Consider the following 17,900-nt stretch of genomic DNA (forward strand, 5'->3'; position numbering starts at 1 on the left):
TAACCAATGGACACAGACACTAGGGGGGTGAGGGCATCTGCTGGGGGTTGGACGTGGCTGGGGAGAGGTCAATGGGGGGAAAAGGAGACATATGCAAAACTATATGTAATACTTTAAATTAAAAATTTTTTTAAAAACTTGTCATTACAATAGAATCTCTATATCTGTTAATGCTTTGGGATGCAAGAAAAAGAATATGCCACAAAGAAAATGATTTAAAAATACTGGCAATGAAAATAATTTTATGGTTGGGTCACGACATGAGGAACTGTATTTAAAGGGCCAGAAGGTTGAGAACCACTGCTTTAAACAATAAAGAATTAAAAAAACAACAACACACATACTGAGTACACAGATAGCTTACAAAATATGCTAGCATTTGATTATGACTTAATATAATGTGATTACACATTTTAAAAATGAAAGAAAATAAAAATCCTGACCTAGTCAGTTTATAAGGGGACTTAGTGATGCCTCCTAATACAGTATCCAACCTGGAGGTCAGACACTCAATACAATCCACAGGGTTTCTTTTCCATTCAGGCCAAGGCAGGGTAAAAGAAGGAAGGAGGCATTATGCCCTCTCAGGCGCTAGCTGGTAAGCTGCTGACTTAAACAATGTTTTATCATAAAATGTTCACAGGGCAGCCTGATAAAGGAGTTCCTGTGGTTGGTAACTCTCACACTTAGACACATTCCATTTCAAGACCTAAGCCTCCTTCACTTCCTGCTTCTCACTCTTACTTTTTCAGAGGGTCTGCAGGTTCTCAAGTTTATCTTGGGCACAGCTTTCTTTCTAAATGACACATAACAATTTCCACAGGCAAAAGTACTCTAACTTCTTCTTTCAGAACAGGGCTTTTGGTTGCCCTGAGAATGGATCCAGTTCTACTCTTAGATGATCTGTTGGAAAGTGGACACAAATCAGTCCAGCTGGTTTGCTGGAGGTCTAAAGAATTTTGTCTTTTAAGATATGTTAACTAGGGTTGCTCAAAGGAAAACAAAGACCCAGAGTCAAATGAAAGCAAGCTGATGGCTTTCCCACCAAGCTTCCTAAAAGACATAGCATGCTAATGTACATTGTCAATACCTCAGAGGGTGTCAGAACATGCAGCACTTTCCAGGCTTATATGACCACTCTTTTCAGAGCAGTATCTCCTTGGATTAGTATTCATGAAAAAAAATGAAGAGTCAAAGTATGATATAGGTAACCATCTATTACCCTAGAATCAACTCCTAGAAAGATTGTAAAGATAGTAAAGAATTTTTGGTATGCTTTTTCACCTTCCCATTCACTACCCTACTCACTGTTATCTCCCTTTCCTCTACAAGCCCCTTTTCCTCACCACTCCTCAACACACACTGTTTTGTAAAGAATTTGCTAAACTAATCAGCACTCAATGAACTAACACTTTATTTTTCAGCACCCTGCATATTAGTAAATCTAATCCATCATCATTCCATTTGCGCATCTCCTTTTATCCTAATCCCACTCATTCAAGGCCAAGTCAAATGTCACTTTTCCCGCAAAGCCTTCCTTGATCTCCTCCCCTCCATTCCAGTTGAAAATGATCATTCTTTTTACTTCTCTGAACTTTCTCAGCATAAAGTTTCTACTTCCTATTTTATAGTTAATGTTGTGCTGTCTTGCCTTCCCCAGTTGGTTCACCCTCTCCCCTAATGCTTGCACACCTATCATCTTGTTTCAGCCTCACAACATGCTGGGAGGTAGAGAAAGCAGGAATAATTATACTCATTATCCAGAGATAATGTCACTTACTGGTTAAGAGAGAAGTTGGAGCCAGATTACCTGAGTCCAAATCCTGGCTTTACCTTTTATGAACCAGGTAATCTCAAGCAAGTTGTATAATGTCTCTAGTTCTCAATTTTTCATCTATGAAATGGTTGTAATAACAGTACCATCCTCAGAAGATGGTTGTGAGGATTAAGTGAGTTAATGATGCAAAATGCTCAGAATACTATCTAACTCAATAAGCATTTAGTAAAAGTCCCAGGAAGTTTAGAAGTGGCCAGGCCAGAATGTTCAGATTTAGGTCACATTTCTTTCCTCAAGAATGTTACATTTCCATATCGCTCATCTATTCAATACATATTTTTGAGCTCATAAATCAGCCAGGTGTGACTCTAGGTAACTGGGAAACAAACATGACTGGACAACTGGGAAACAAAGAAGACAGACAAAGCTCTGAACTTATACACTAGCAAGGAGGAACCGGAGGCAGGAGGAAGTCCTTGCTAAATAAAGTAAGATAACTAAACAAACAAGATCACAAAGTGTTTGTTTGTTTGTTTTGGTTTGTCCTCCTGTCATCCTCTCCATCCCAAGGATCCATTATCCTATTCTACTTTGACCAAAACTATACATAGAATGCTTCCTGGTTGACTTAAAGGTGTACTTCTAGAGTTCAACATTTGTTTAAAACCAATTTCTCCAGGGAATGAGCCAGAAAGCATTCCTGGATTTTTTGTAATTATCCTACATGTGTATTTTGGGCCCTCCTTCCTCTACCTCAAAACCCAGGTGCTTCCTCAGTGGCTGACATGTGACTCAATAAAAGAATATTTTGTCTTGGCATTCAACAACCACGTCTAGACTTGCAACATGTTTTTATGTGATTTATTACCAGAGAGACATTTCACTACAAGAAAGTGTCATGCACAAAACTGTTGACCATTCTCTCCCTTCATAATTTCAGCTACTAAAGGGGTTATATAAAAATTAATTCCATAATTTAATTCCTGAGGAACTTTGAAAATGATGCTTCTGCATCTACGTAAATAGTCATTCATCCTCTCTCTCATCTTTAAGACACTTTTTTTTTAGCTATGAGAAAGATTTTCTCTAATTTGATTTTATTATATTCAAACTTAAAGGCTTTTCATGTTCCTTGATCATTTGTCATGCATACAATCTCTACCTAGATTTGTAATTCACCTGTTTATCTTCCTACCCACCATTCTGGGGAATACACACAGAGCTGTGCCCTGCATGGTGAATGAAGGTGGTAATGGTTGTGGGTGTCTGAGATGGAGGGAAGCAGAAAGGGATGCAATAACTAAAATTCCAAGTGGTGGGTGTCCACCCTCCTTCCCAAACTGGCTGAAACTCTCTAGCTTAAGCAATAGCACTCATCCTTAACCAAAAGCAGCTGAAATATCTGCCAAAGCTTCTATACCTCCCTATATCGGTACTTGTGTTTTTTTAAAAATATTTTTAATTGATTTCAGAGAGGAAGGGAGAGAAAGAGAAAGATAGAAACATCAATGATGAGAAAGAATCATTGATCAGCTGCCTCCTGCATGCCCCACTTGGGGTTTCAGCCCACTACCCAGGCATGTGCCCTGACCAGAAATCCAACCATGACCTCCTGGTTCATAGGTCAATGCTCAACCCCTGAGTCACACTGGCCAGGCTGTACTTGTTCTAAATAATGGTCTTTGCTGACCTGCAATTTATTAAATTGGAAAGTTGATTAAGACTAAAAAGATGCAAAAATTAAAATCAGACATAGATGTGATATAAGCTGGTTGTACTGCCCTCAGTTCTCATTCTGGAGAATCTTTTGCCACTAAAACAACTTCCATGGAGGCCTCACAAAAGCACAGATAGAAACTGAGGCTGGATTAGCCAAGATCTGTTGCCATGGCGGAAATAAGCCACCAAGTCAGAGAATGCTGACTCTAGATCATCCAGCAGAGTGGTTGTCAATAGGTAGGTAAGTTGGTTGTTTAAGCAGTGAAATCATTTATTTAAATGAAATAGTATACAAAACTAAATTAAAAGAAATGCAAGAGTGGAGTTACTCAGGTGGAAGGTCCCAGAGTTCTCAGGGTTTGCTTTGCACCCCATCATCTGAGACTGTACATCCACCCAAAACCTTGGGGATCCTTGAAACCTAAGTTTAAAATCACTGATCTAATCGAAGTTCAACATTGACAATTCTTCAGAGGAAACTAAGGCCCAAAGATCAACAGTGGTCCATGGACACAGAGACAGTATCAGAGCCATATACATGGTTCCTGTAAGAAACCATGGTGCTTTTTCCAAAATATAAAACATTTATGTTCTATGATCCTGCACTTTTAGTAAGATGAAGAAGTTGGTAGAACCAATATGCTAAGCAAAATGTTTAAATGCATCCAAGGTTAAGGAGTGGGCAATGGCAAATAAGGCCATGTGAATTATACCTTGGGAAACCCCACTTGGACAAATACAAACATCCACTCTATATGTGAAAAGTTTCAAGTGATGGTTATGTAGTCAAAATAACAAAACTACATAGGAGAATTGTTTTTAGTTGTCATACATAAATGTGTCAGGCACAAAATCAAACCACTCTAAAATGATGTGAAACCCATTCAATTCTAAGTACAGAAAAACACAGCAGCATTTATGTAAGGTGTGGGAGACATGTAACCCAAATGTGTTTCTTGGGTTAGTAACTCGAAGTAAAAATTCACTAAAAAAGTGTGAGAAGCCTACAAGAAAGAGCATTGAGCAAAAAAACATTGTGAGACACATTTGATATAATAGTCATATGATTAACAAACTGTCACATCAAACTTTCCCGCAACGTGGGAATACTTTGACACTTCATATTTTTAAAACTGACATTTTGATTCATTACTGTAAATAGCACGTTGGGTAAAATATTGTGACAAGGAACAGATCATATATATACATATATATTCACTCTATATATTACATGTGAATATTTTCCCTAGCTCTGTAAGACTTTAGAATACAGGAAACTTTTTCTTACAGTGACAGTTTGGGCCAATATGTAAACAGGCTATTGCACTCCTAAACTACCCATTTCTCTTGTAAGTAGGCAGATGGACAATGTTTCCTCATTCCACAGAAAGCCTACGAAGCAGAGGGATCTCAAAAGTGATAGAATGACTTCTAACAAGATTTGGAATACACCTGCCAACTCAAGTGAAAGATGTTATAAAACTTGTTTTAATTGAAAGCACCTGAGTTCACAAAATTCATTGCCACCAACATATGTAAAACATTTCTCGTGTCTTCAGGGGGCTCCCAGTCTACTCAGAGAAGCAGAGACACACATATACAATTCTAAAGTAAGGCCGACAGCTTCAAACACACGACAAGGGTACAAAATGCTGCTATTTTTCCTTTTTCTTTTTTTCCTTTCCTTTAGTGTGTATGAGCATTGCTTATAATGAATAACATGATTTCTAAATCATTGTTCAGAGCAAACTGATTCAATTGAATTAAACAAAGTGTGGGCATCAAAGGGGAATGAAAAAATTAGAAAGCTTGCAAGAATACCCAGATCCCCAAGACAAACTTTGTTCTCAAAGAATATATAAAGATAGTGCTTGTTCCCCATCTAATACCAAACAGTACAATTTTCCAACTTTTCACTTCACCTACAGCTGTAAAAAAAAATATAAAATGTCCATCCTCCTGAATATCCAAGTTTCTATTTCAATTTTTTTAGGTAATTCTAAAATTATTATGTACTTTCAAAGTATAGACAACTTTATAAATACACACACACACACACACACACACACACACACACACCCCACACGAGAAACAGATTTACAAGCATATTTATCTTATGTGTTTTCTCTCTGGGCGTTATGTCATTATTATTCAACTCATTCTCTTTAAACACCTGGAAAGTTAGATACTGAAAGGAAACAGAAGATCTATATATATCAAGATATTGTATTCACTACAAATAAGCTTTGCTTCTGTACTAAAATTTAAATTAGGTAATGATGTTTTTCCTCAGCATATAATTTAAAAGGGAAAAAAAAAGACTGCTCCACATTTGTGGTTTTATAGAAAGGATGCAGAAATGCTATCAATCAAACTCCTCCAAATCACATAAAAGTTAGAAAAGTGTAATAGATATTATTTAATGAATATGACAAATCTTGAGGAAAACCTACAAAACATCAATATCAACCAAAATCTAGGCTTTAGCTACAGCACTAAAAAAAATATTGCATCCTTCTTTGTAATTAAAAAAAAAGTGGTCTCATTTTTTTTCTTAGCTAGATGAGTCAATTCATTTAGGGTAGAAGGCTTTGCTCCCCGATATGCTGAATGTATCCAGATTTATTTAAAGTTGAAAGAGTCTTATACACTATTCTGAAGTCCATTTCAAACTAAATAATACAGCAAATAGGCAAATTAAAGGATACAGCAGTTTTCCCCCCGACTTACTGGGGAGGGGGGGGGGGGGGGGAATCAGCACAGCGTTGTTCAAAACATTACAATAAGTCACTGTGGGAAACTGAGTCCTCATAATTAATTTTCTAAACTCTGAAGGGGTAGGTTATAACCTTAAAAGATTGGAGACTCCTCAATAGAAGCTGAGCCACTGTTATGGAACCACCCTTCCTTAAGTACTGGGAAGGAACGGAAGTAACATCATAACATTTGAAGACAGAAGACCCAGATGCAAATAAATCTCCACCATCTATTACTTGAAGAGAATTTGGGCAGCTCACATGACTTTAATTTCTTCATTGTAAAATTAAGATAATACTAGACAGCATACTGAGTTTTATAAAAATTAACTATGAATCTACAAGAAATCTGATGGAATCCAAATTGGTGAGAACACTGTTCCCCCAAATCAAAATTTGCCCATTTTTACTGCCAATTAATAAAAAATTTTAAGAGATCACCTGAATTCAACTCAGTCCAGCTCAATAAAAATTTACTCAATGTTCATCATATGTGAATTAAGACTATGCCAGGTGCCATGATTGAAAGATGGGAGAGGGTGTATGAGGGGAAGTGAAGGAGGGAGCAAGAAAGGAATGGAATATGGTCACAATTTCTGCCCCAGGATCCCATAATCTTGTGGATGAGAAAGCATTTCATATATGAACTACCTGAAGAATACGTAATACTGTAAAGTAAAAAAATAAATAAATAAATAACCAAAAAGTGGCGCTGACAATGGCTCTTATGATAGTTTAATGCCCAGTCTTACTTAAGATCAAAAGGGAGCAATAAACATGATTTTGTTTTCCCCTGCTCCTCTGAGCATCTACTTCTCAGTGACCAATCTGGAATCTGACAGAAAAGACTCTCTGCAGATGGGCACTGCTGAGTGGCACCCCGGGCATTTACCCTGGACATCAATCGCCCCCACACTATCCAGAACATCCCCTCCTCTGCACTCAGGTCCTCTCCCTCTCTTCACCTCCTCTGCCCATTCCTAGGGACAGCAATGTGCCCAGGCCTGGTTCATCTCCACCCACAGCCTTTCAGACTGAAAAGGGCCCTTAGGCAGGAATAAGTGTGACAAAGTCTTAACATTTGAGGGCTGGGAATCAGGAGACCTGAAATCCTGCCCCAGCCTTGTCCCTACTTCACTCTGTGACCTTGAGCAAGTCACTTCCACTCTATGAACTTCAGCAGCTTCACCCATGAAACGAGAGCAGAGGATATTTAAAAGCCCTTCTTGGTCCTAAACATTCAATGCCGGTGCCCTCACCTACAGCTTCCAACAGTCTCCAAGTGACAACTGAGGGCTCGCCAGTCACACAGCTCCCACAGAGGCACTGACATGACCACATCAATGGTTTCTATTGTGGGGAAGGTCAGGGACTCCTTCAGAAAATAGCTGATCTAAACAGAGCCCAAGGAGTGTCATGGCAACACTGCTCGCAAGCTGCCAGAGGTAGGGAGGAAACGCAGCCAATCTGCGTGTGCAGCTGCCACATTTCAGAACAGCACTCAAACCTCGTTAATATCATCTTGCTTAATACCGAGTCTCATAGATCATAAGCTATTTTTACTGTGTATTTAACAGATTTGTGTGTCGCCTTCCCTGCCAGCATTTTCACAGTCTGGGACAGAGGACTCTGCCATCAGAGAGCCTTCAGGACCGAAGGCCACCCAGGGTTAACTCAGGAGAAGGAGGGAAGGGGAGAAGAAAGATGAATAGAAGGAAGAAAAACATACTCAGTGGTGTTGGAGGCTCAGAGGAGGAGGGCGTAAGATGTAATAAAGGTGAGAACAAGCCAATACTCCAAACACTCAAGTGTGAGGTCCTCAAGTCCCAGCTCTCCAAAGACTCAGTGCTGAATGTGTAGAGAGAGAGTGGGAGACCTGAGTCCTCTCTTGTACTTGGGTCAATACATGCCCTGCCACCTCAGTTTTGATCACAGCCTCTGCTTGCTTTCCCTGGCCTTCACAATCTTAGAGTCATCACATGGGCTGCTCTACAGAGCCCTATGCCCACATTTTAGGAGGTAAGCGCAAATCCACTACTGTGTGCTCTTCAGAGCGTATAGGGAAGGGCTTGTGCTAAATGTCCTGCGTACAACCTGGCTTCCCTCATGTAGGAATGGGAATTCTACCTATAACAACTGATCAAGCTAATCAATGTGAAAGCACCCGTCACATAGTAGATACCCAATAACCGTCTGCTGCTTTCCATCTGTTTCACACAGCAGTAGAGCCATGTGTACCACCCTCATCCTCAATGGTCTTCATAGAAAGGAGCAACCCAGCCAAGGCCTGCTAAGTGGTGAGCAGGAGCTCGGGCCCCAACCATCCCTTTACTAATTGGTCAGATAGGGGCACCAGTCTCAGACCTGCTGCTATCTGGGCAAGAAAAGTAGGGTAAGTCATTTCTTTCCTTGGAGGGGGTCTCAACTAAACAGATGATTTTCATGTTCCTTTCTAGCTCTGAAAGTCTATAAGCCTGTAAGTCTCATATGCATCTTAAAAACAAGCAACAAGCAAGGGGTGGGGGGAAACAACGAAGAACACAGTTATGTGCTTCTTTATTGAGCATGATGTCCAGGGCACTATGCCAGGAGCTAAAGAAAATTCAGAGAAGCAGAGAGTAGTCCTAAGATTCAGAAACCTAATATGTGTATGCAGGAGACAGGGGGAGAGAGGAGGAGAGCAAACATGGAAAGATGGCAATATAAAATAGAGTTTAATTATAAAACAACGTCCCATGCTAATGCTAAGATTATACTTCGGAGCCCAGGGGTAGAGAGAGAAGACTTCCCTGGGAGGAAGCACATGTGCTAGTCCTACAGGCAGAAAGTCAAGGCCCACACAGGCAGAAATGAAGCAAGGTGGCATTTCATCAGAGCCAGTCCTCTCCAGTGGAAGATCATCAGTAACTAAAATGATTAAATGTCTTATTTGTTTTATGTCTTAGATCATTTTAGAATTATGTTTCATACATTAAAGGCTAATAATAATGACCATTACAGTAATAACGGTCACCCCAGCCACCCATCATCATAACGCTATGTGGGGCAGTAGGGAGAGCACTGGAATAGGGAACAGGACATTGGGTTCTGGGCCCCGTGCCATTGACACCATCAGCTGCCAGGGTTCAGCCAAATGGCTCACTGGCTGTGGAATAAGAGAGCTTGTAGAATTCCAGTTGGAGCTCTTGAGGCTCCTTGAGAACCAAATTGCTAAAGCTCATGTTTTGCAGATAAAGAGACCAAGGATCACCAGAATACAAGTGATTTCTCTCAAATACACATTTCTGTCATCTATGCCCAGTTCTCTGGATAGAGCTGGTATTCACCTGCTTCTGGGTCTCAACTCAAGCTGATCCTTACCTGCCAGAGATTTCCACTCAAGTCCCTGTAATAGGACATCAAAGTCCATGTAATCATTTCTCAAAGCCAACTCCAGTCTCTGCTTTGTAATATAGCCCCAGGTATAAAGAGTCCCCCAAATTCTCTCACTCACATAGTATAATTACTGAGCTCACATATCACACTGAGTATTGGCTGGCCTGAATCAAATTAACCTCTCACACCTGCCAGCTCCCTCCTTCAATTTCTTAGCAAGCCACCTTGCTTGGTAGGTGCTAAGCAAATGCTTTATTAAGTCAGGTTGTTCTGGAACCTTAGTTTTCTGACACTCTGCCAAGTATCTTAGTTTTCTGACACTCGGCCGCCTCCGATCATCACAAGCCAAAGTGTGTGCAATCCCCAGAGCAGCCAAAATAGTTTCAACTACCTCCAAATCCATCAAGCTATTTATCAGACTGACAAAACGTGTAGCAAGAAAGAAGAGACGTAAAGGAAAGGAGACTAGGAGCAAAGGGCATGTGCTACAAATAGAGTAACAGGAGCACTGGTATTATCATTCCAGTTTTATAGGAAAGAAATGTCCAGTGCAGAGAGTCAATGGCTGGCCCAGGGTCCACTACAGAGCCCCAGTGGGACAAGGAGGTTCAGTTCTGCAGTTAAAAGGGCACTGATTTTCCCCCTTGCAGTAAACTGGCAGATGGAAGTCTCAACACTTAACCATCAGCTGGGCAGGCCCATCCAGTCTACTGCAGAGGGTGAAAGACATCTGCAAAGGAAGAGCATAGCAGCCATCTATAGCAGTGATGGCGAACCTTTTGAGCTTGGCGTGTCAGCATTTTGAAAAACCCTAACTTAACTCTGGTGCCGTGTCACATATAGAAATTTTTTGATATTTGCAACCATAGTAAAACAAAGACTTATATTTTTGATATTTATTTTATATATTTAAATGCCATTTAACAAAGAAAAATCAACCAAAAAATGAGTTCGCGTGTCACCTCTGACATGCGTGTCATAGTTTCACCATCACTGATCTATAGCAAAGATTTTATACTGAAAGACACTCAGCCAGTAATGTTGGAGTGAAAGCAGTCAGAAAGATTTAGGAGGCAGACCTGTGTAATTCCAGAGGCAACCCAAAGCACATATCATATGGGAATTAAAAAAAAACAACTTTTAACCCATGAGAACTCAGATGCCAGCACATGCAGCGATGGCCCCAGCCAGACAGCAAAGGCATATTGGCACCACTGTAATTTGTCCATTCACCAATATGCTTCCCAAAAAAACACCCATATGCTTTCTTTTAGCTTCCATATGCTTTTTTAGCAAGGAAACTAAAACATTTCATTAGTTTTCAGTAATTAATAATTACTTATTTCACAATAGTCACCCTCATTAAAAAACGAAAATAACTGATTAAGCTGCAGGATCCTGGCTTTCAACTCAAGCTTTTAAATATTTTTTTTAAAAATTCTCCCCCTCTAGGAATTGAGTAATAGAGTAAAACAGCCAGTGTGGAAATATTCACACTACGGAGAATGAAGAGTTATCATACACACAGCCCAGCATTCCTCTCGACTGAGACATCATGGTTTAATGAAAAGAACATGGATTCGGAGCAGAAAGACTTGGGATCCAATCCCAGTTTGACCCCTGGTGAATAGTACTTCTGAGGAAACATAGGGCGTTGAAAAGATAAAGCCTGCTGCATGCCTTCAACCAGCCTTCAAGTATTCCCAGGGAGCAACTTCACAGGATTTCTTCCCACTACCGCAAAGCATGGGTAAGGCATGCCCAGAATGCTGGCAGCATGCCCATCATTGTCAGCAGGCCATGGCCAATAGCCTTGAAATTGATCTGGGGCCTGCAACATTCCTTTTCATACTCTAATGAGCATATGAACTACCTGGGGAACTTGTCAAAATGCAGATTGAGATTCAGGAGTTTGGGAGTGTGGCCTAAGATCTGCATTTCTAAGGAGCTCCCAGTGAGGTGGATATTCCTGGTCTTCAAACCAAATGTTGAGAAGCAAGGATCTAAAAAGTATCAAGATAAAGTTAGGAAAGGGCATCTATAAAAACAGCACAGCAGTGCCTGTCTCACTATGATGAGGATCATTAATTATATTGCCAACAGTGCTTCTGAGTATTGAACAGCACAAAAGTATTTCACTTATCATAACAACAGTCCTGTCAGTCAAGTATGATTTCCATTTTACAGAAAATAAAACTGAGATCCAAAGAAACCAAGTAATGCATGCAAGGTCATGCAGCTTCATATGCTGTTTTCCCAATTCAGGTATATATGCCTGTCTGTGTGAGTATAAGGCAAGAAAGATAGAAAATCAAAACAGTAGATATGATAGTAGAGTGCTGGAATGAAGTCTGGTTCTTGTTCTGCCTCCTTGTCCCCATCTGCAAGATGAAGGTGTTGCCCTGACCATCTCTGAGGCCTCTTCCATCTCTGACACCAACTTGGCTCCCATTTCTCCCACATATACTCACAGTGGGTCGTTAAGCACTGAGCATTAACTTCACACATGTGGCAGTCATTACATCTTGGCAGGATCCAATTTCTAGCTGCTCACATCTGCATTTGTGCTGATTTATGCATGGTCAGAAGTCTATCTCTGTTAAAATCCCACACTCAATATAACAGAGAGAAAACAACAAATGGATTCTCCAAGGAATTAAAATTCCAATTCAGCTGATAACTCACCATATGATCAGGGTACTTTGACCCTTATCACTCTTTGTCGCCTCCATCTCTCACTTACAAAAATGGAGGAACTGAAACCACTAACCTGAGAGGAGTTTTTTAAAAAGGAAAAATATGAGTTATTTATAACACAGTTTATACAACTATCCAACATTTCTGATTCTACATTAAGGTACCAGATAAGCATTTAATTAATTACCTGTCATATAATTGATTTCTAAGGGTTATAGTATTGTTTCATTGTTCCTATTTGTATTCAGTATTATCTCTGCAGATACTCACATATTTGGGAGCAAATCTAGATTTAAATCCAGACTGTGCTATTTATTAGCTGTATGACTTTGGGCAAATTACTCAACCTCTCTGATCTTAGTTGCTGCATCTGAAAAATGGGGAAAATAATTTCTACTTTATGAGATTAGATGAAATAATATATTAAAATGGCTAACATTTAGGATATTGTATGATATATAAGTAATTTTAATGAGTGAATGAATGAATGAAGCAAGCAGGATAGAATTTTCAATAGTAAAACATCACTCATCAGTTTGACACAAGTAAAAGGCCAGAGTCATGCTCATAAATAAGGCTGAGACTCAGAGTAGAAAAATATGTGAATTATGGGAAAAATCCTACAACAACAGGAAGTGTATGTTACTCAAATGTCACCTCTGACTTCCCACTCTAAAATTATCTTTTGCTTAACCTAGAACCTAAGCATGGCCTTCAAAAGGTCTACAAAATTGAAAGTATAGACAACATTTTCTAACCTTTTTATAGATTCATATATGAGCTTCCAAATATTCCATAACCCTCTCCCCTACTCCCAAGCACACACACACTCACACATATATGCTTGTGCATGCCCACAGACAAACACACACACACACACACACACACACACACACACACACACGAAGAACAACGGTATTAGGCAAATACCTTTACAGAAAGGGTAAACTGTCAACTGAGCAAGAAATAATGACGTCCAATTCAGAGAGAGGGGAGCTGAATTCAAGACCAGACTTGGGGGTAAACTTGCTATGGGACTGAGGGCAAAACAGAGATTCATGAAAACCAGGGCTGGGGGAATCTTTGTTCTCAGCTGTTCTACCCTCCTCCTTCTCCCATCTCATTCATGAAGAAAGTAAGGTTCAAAGGAAGATCATCCTTTCACCAAAGTCATATCCAATAAATTATATACAGAATTTGAACCTCAGACTCAATGAAATGATTTCCACAGTCTGTATCTCAGTATTAGGAGGACCATGATTAGTGTTTATATCCAGAGGCTTCTACATTATCTTCTAATTAATAGATAATTACTATTCTCTTCTCTGGACCTAGAAATGTCATGAAAACATGAGTTTGGTTTTGGCAAAGTTCATTCCAGCTGCTTCTCAGTCCCAGCCCAGTCCCACAAGAATAAGGCAGAGAGAAAGCCTGAAAGTGAGAGATGCTGTTATTAATCTTGTGTAGCACGGCAACTGGGAATTGCAGGCCTTGAGCTATATTTCTCTCTGTTGGCTATTATTCTCCTGTTCTCTTGATTATTATTCCTTCATCTGTCTTCTCTTTATTGATGTTCCCAACTATGCACAGCAAACAGTCAGCTAAGAGCTCATCCTCAGCTTCCTATCATTCATTGGATCAGAAAACAGGTGGAGGAAAGAGATCAGGTTATGGAGTAGAGAAACATGGGGAAAGATGATTTATTTTTATTTTTCTAACCAAAAACTTGATGTTACTGGAGGTAGTGGATGACCAACACATAAATGCCCAATCAATTCAAATGTATAATTACAAGCTCTTTTAGTATGTAAAAGATTCAAAAGCTAAATAGAAAAATAACTACTTTCACACAGGGTCTCTCGTAGAGTCATAGAATTTTCCTGACTTTGGAAAAGTAGCAGCAGAAGGGAGAAAGAAGGGGCTAGGAAGTAACATCGCAGATAATAAGACATTTGACTAAAGCAATGCCTTGATCAACTGGTCCTACTCCATCTGTTGTGAGATGTTGAAGTGGGCCCTGGAGAGAAAAAGTGACTTGCCTAAGGGACATGGCCTGAGCTGGGATTAGAATTCGATTCTCATGACTTCTGGTTCACATACCATAACATAAAACATACTGCTTCACTCCCCAAAACAATGCTTTCCTATCCAAGTAACTACAAAAGATAATTTAATTTAAAACTACTGCCTCTATACCCACCTCAGAAAACAATAACTGATGAATTTGATTTAAGGCAGACTAGGGTTGTTCCATCAAATTGTAATAAACAAGTCACTTTAGCAATATAAACAAGTCCATGAAAATTAATTGGGTATTATTCATCCTTGCTAATAAATCAGACTGTGGAAAACAGGAATAATCAACGGTGTTCAGGAGGCCAGAAGCCGGTTCTTGTTCAAGTACGGATCTTGCCTATTAAAGAACATTGGGTATCAGCTCAAAATAGTAAACAGGGTATACAGTTTCAGATTCCATAAAGTGCAGCTTTAAATAGTCTTGGTTTGGAAATGGGACAGGGAACACACCACAGTCAGTGGATCAACGTTAAGAGCAGAGAAAAACAATGATTACACTCATTAAGTGGGTACCTGTTGACACATCTACTGTCAAGTCTAATTATTTATTTAAACTGTTATTCTCTCTTCATTACTGCCACTGATACCAATTCTTACCACAAGATTATTTTAAATTCTATAGCAGGTCCCCAAGATATTTCCTTCTCCATTTTCCAAAGGTTATTTGGAAAGTTTTTATCCTCCTCTCCCCACCAGCACCTACCTCCAAAATTCAGAAGATATAAAGAGATGGATAAATGATAGATAGATGATAGATAGATAGATAGATAGATAGATAGATAGATAGATAGATGATAGGTAGGTAGGTGATAGATAGATAGATAGATAGATAGATAGATAGATAGATAGATAGAGCAAGATAGATAGATAGGAAATCCCTCTTTCTTATTAGCAATTTTTCCAGGCTTGATTAAACCCCTATTTGTAGTTTCAATATGGGTTTCAGTGGAAAGGAGGATGGCAGTTTACCATTTTTCAAAGCTTATTCTATTAATATTTAACAATTAGCACTTGGAGAAAAGTTAATATAATGTTTGCAGTTTCTAAATGAGTAAGTTAGATCTCTAACAGAGCTATCAAAATCTATTATTACATGTCTACAGTCATTCTTTTTTGATATATTTATCCATGAAAATACATGAAATACATGAAAAAGGAGAGTTTTTCAGGGGTATTTTATGGACTATAGAGGGACCGAATGATGGGCAGGAGCCATTCTTGTATTTTTAGCCACTACCATTTCTTGTAACCCTCTCTTTGCAGTCATGAGAATAAAATCTAACTAACACACAAGTGGCTGCTACATCTGATCTAATTATAGAGGAGGTTAGCCACCCATATACCATCCGCCTTATTTGCACATGACATGTTTTTTATTCAATTTTATGGTGAATATTAGCTTTGAAAATCATATTAATGTAAAACCATAATTTCCACTAATTCTAAATCGCTAACTCCTACAAATATGGAGCCATGTCGATAAACTTCAATTATTTTCAATGTCTATGTAACTAAAGTCATGTTACAAGTTCAAGATCATGCAAGATCATGAAAATAACATAACAAAGAAATAAAAATATTAAGCAGAAGCAATTACATTATTTTTATGTTGATATCAGATCTTCCAAAAAGATGCTAGGATACCAATCCTGCAGTTAGGAATACCATATTAACTACTACCCTTCTTTTTGCCTAAGATTTCTAAATGATGTCATAGAACTGGGCAGAGAGAACCTGGAAGTGCAGATATCAGCTAGTTAAGAGGTAGGAAAAAATTCACATTGTGAAACTTTTACAACTATCATGCTTCTTTCAATTTTTTTTCTGGCATCCATTTTCTGGACAAACTTGAGAAGAATGTATTCTTCAGGAAAAGGCCGATCTCCTTCACACAGGTCCTTTAAGAGAGTAGCATGAAGATATTATGGATCCTGGATTTTAAGACTCTAACTCATTTTATTATTCCTAGGAATTGTGGTTGTTGTAACCTTGGATTATATATTTTTGAGATGTTTTGGGGAGCAGATAAGAGATGGTGATGGACCTAAATAGTAAAGTTTGGTCCCTTCAGAGCCAGGTAAAACTGGCAGCAAAATGAAATGAAAAATGCACTCAAAAAAGGGGCCAGGAGCCTGGCTGGCATGGCTCAGTGGTTGAGCATTGATCTAAGAACCAGGAGGTCATGGTTGAATTCTTAGTGAGTGCACATGCCTGGTTTCAGGCTCTATTCCCAGTGTGGGGTGTGCAGGAGACAGCCGATCAATGATTCTCTCTCATCATTGATGTTTCTATCTCTCTCTCCCTTCCTATCTCAAACAACAAAAATATATTTTTTTAAAAAATAGGGGCCAGTAAACTAGAGAGAAAGTCCTCCTGTCACATGGTATTGAAGCATACAAGATGACAATAGATAAGAACATTCTAGTACATAGCATATTATAAACACCTAAATACTCATTAAATCAAAATCTTCTGCATGGCCCAGATTTTTGAGCTTTTGGTATTAAACCTTAAGGAGTAAGAATGGAAAGGGAAAATTAAGTCAAGGAGACATAAAAGGAGGGCAGTTCATTGTCTTGATCATTCTTCAGTTTGGGTGCTCATGAAAGACCTTTGTGTTCCTTCTGTTGGGAGTGAAATCAACTTTAAACATTATTGCCTATGATGCCTATTAGCATTTCATAAGCACGAAGCCAATCCTCTCTTACCTCGTAGGATGGTCAGTGGACACAAGCTTCAGCAAACTTCAACACTAGTCTGTAAATGAAAGATTGGGTAAAAATTACTCTTAGGTACTAAGCCATATTTATTTCTAAATAATCATAAACTCTTATATCTACATAGTGGTTTCTTGTTTTGCAAAACATTTTCACATTCGTATTCGCATTTCACCCCACACCAACCTGATGAAGAAGCAGGAAGAGATTATTCTACTGACTTCATAGGTGGGGAAACAAAAGCTCACTGAGGGATAGAGAAGATGAGAAGGGAACCAACATCTCTCTCACAATAAACTGCACAAATACCATGTGAAGTGGGTATTATCGTCTTCATTTTATAGATGTGGAAACTGAGTTCAGGAAAGGTAAGTAACTTGCCAAAACTACATAGTACAGTATAGGGCAGGGTATGATTTTTGGACCCTCTGGTCTAGTGGTCTTTTTCCTTATACCTCAGTTTCTCCTAATAAATGAGGTTGGGAAAACACAAAGACTTAACAGCTCATTGACTTGATCTACTAGGCTTGGTGAAAGGGGGAATAATAAGATAAAACTAACTATTTGACTGACATGAGGAAGTAGGACACACACACACATGGGATTTAGAGCTAGTCAAACTCGTCTTCCTCTCACCAATGGCCTTAGGCAAGTTACTATCTGAGTGTCAATTTCCTTATATGTAAATGAAGATTATAATATCTGCTTTATAGCCAAAGCTCACTTAAACATTATTTGGGAAATTTTCCTCCATTATTTCATAACAATATATATGGACAGTGG

The 17,900-nt window shown here is 39.0% G+C and overlaps 1 protein-coding gene across 8 annotated transcripts in view; it reads right to left on the reverse strand.

The window, feature by feature from the left end:
• Positions 1-17,900, reverse strand: part of LPP (LIM domain containing preferred translocation partner in lipoma) — a 698,664-nt gene that overhangs the window by 485,411 nt on the left and 195,353 nt on the right. For all 8 annotated transcript variants that reach the window (XM_014547744.1, XM_014547746.1, XM_014547747.1 and 5 more), the window contains one exon: positions 17,109-17,157. The gene's annotated coding sequence lies outside the window, so the exon portion shown is untranslated. The remainder of the gene's footprint in view (positions 1-17,108; positions 17,158-17,900) is intronic.

Source organism: Myotis brandtii, unplaced genomic scaffold (genome assembly GCF_000412655.1).
Source record: "Myotis brandtii unplaced genomic scaffold, ASM41265v1 scaffold483, whole genome shotgun sequence".
NCBI classification, from domain to species: domain Eukaryota; kingdom Metazoa; phylum Chordata; class Mammalia; order Chiroptera; family Vespertilionidae; genus Myotis; species Myotis brandtii.